This window comes from Ipomoea triloba, chromosome 13, assembly GCF_003576645.1.
Source record: "Ipomoea triloba cultivar NCNSP0323 chromosome 13, ASM357664v1".
Lineage (NCBI taxonomy): Eukaryota > Viridiplantae > Streptophyta > Magnoliopsida > Solanales > Convolvulaceae > Ipomoea > Ipomoea triloba.
In genome coordinates, this window is record NC_044928.1 from 19,723,873 (window position 1) to 19,725,973 (window position 2,101).

Genomic DNA, 2,101 nt, shown 5'->3' on the forward strand with positions numbered 1-2,101 from the left:
CTTAAGCTACTACAATTCTATAACCAATAAGTCTTTTTTTTTTTTTTTTTCTAGCCCTAAATTGTGCAACTTGATATGACCAATTCAGCAAAATCATAATTCCTAATTTGCTTCCATCTCTATTCAAATGTCAACTTATTTTATCTACTCCGTGCCAAAACAGTTCTATATACAAATGTTTAATACACTTTCAAAAACAAAAACTATTACTTTCATCACATCTTTTTATCTCATTGAAGGAAACAAAAAATAAAAATAAAAATTCTCAAAAAAAGAAGAAGTGTAACACTAGACTTTGTAACCAGTGTAGGTTTTTGTGTAAAGCATTTTGTACATGTAACATTATTAATATTTGAGATTATATGTATTCTTAATTTTTAATCTCTACTGGTATAATGGTATTACATATTCTTGGTAATTCAGACAAACAAAAACTATATAAAAAAAAAACAAAAAACAAAACAAAAACAAAACAAAAAAAAAAAAAAAAAAAAACAAAAACAAAAAAAAACAAAACAAAAAAGTAACCATAACTTATTATTTTATTTTGCTCTTCTAATAAAATGATAACATGCAAGCCAAGCACCTTGTGCTCAAATGGCATGTAGTGGCCTCTCTCAAATGAAAGGTCATGAGTTCGAGCCTTAGTGGAAGAGATATCGGAATTGACTCTTTGTGTTTCAACAGGTCGAGGGTTGTATTTTGAGGAGTGAAATGTGGGCAACATCACATGCAGGGCCTCAATTTTTAGATGGCCTAATATTTACACTTATATTATTAATATTATATGCCAAGCATGCATGTAGCCTGAAGGTCGTGCCTGGTATATATAATTTGGCCCGTTTATTTAATAGGTTTTAAAATGGTCAAAGCTTGACCTTTTTACTAAATAAGTCAAGCCTAACTAAGCCTTAATTAGGCCACGCGATAGACCCTACAAAGGAGTATGACCTTTTCTCATCTTTAGTTGTGAAGATATGGGAATTGTTTGACTTTCATATCATTTTTAAATTAATTACATTTAATTAATTAATTCACCTCCGCCTTTGATTTGTACAGTGTAAATATTAGGCCATCTAAAAATTGAGGCCCTGCATGTGATGTTGCCCACATTTCACTCCTCAAAATACAACCCTCGACCTGTTGAAACACAAGAGTCAATTCCGATATCTCTTCCACTAAGGCTCGAACTCATGACCTTTCATTTGAGAGAGGCCACTACATGCCATTTGAGCACAAGGTGCTTGGCTTGCATGTTATCATTTTATTAGAAGAGCAAAATAAAATAATAAGTTATGGTTACTTTTGGTTTTGTTTGTTTTTGTTTTTTTTTTTTTTTGTTTTTGTTTGTTTTTTGTTTTTTTTTATATAGTTTTTGTTTGTCTGAATTACCAAGAATATGTAATACCATTATACCAGTAGAGATTAAAAATTAAGAATACATATAATCTCAAATATTAATAATGTTACATGTACAAAATGCTTTACACAAAAACCTACACTGTTACAAAGTCTAGTGTTACACTTCTTCTTTTTTTGAGAATTTTTATTTTTATTTTTTGTTTCCTTCAATGAGATAAAAAGATGTGATGAAAGTAATAGTTTTGTTTTTGAAAGTGTATTAAACATTTGTATATAGAACTGTTTTGGCACGGAGTAGATAAATAAGTTGACATTTGAATAGAGATGGAAGCAAATTAGGAATTATGATTTTGCTGAATTGGTCATATCAAGTTGCACAATTTAGGGCTAGAAAAAAAAAAAAAAAAGACTTATTGGTTATAGAATTGTAGTAGCTTAAGCTGGAAGCTAAAGTTAATGGAATTGGGGAGTTGCACTCTTGCTCTGCTTTTTGGATAAAGAAAAAAGATAATGCACTTAACTAGTGTGGTTTCAACCAAAGTACACAATAACTAAACCTATCAAAGGATGATCAAGTGGCCATATTTGGCACAAATAATGTACAAATCAAAGACTGCGAGGGAATTAATTAATTAAATGTAATTAATTTAAAAATGATATGAAAGTCAAACAATTCCCATATCTTCACAACTAAAGATGAGAAAAGGTCATACTCCTTTGTAGGGTCTATCGCGTGGCC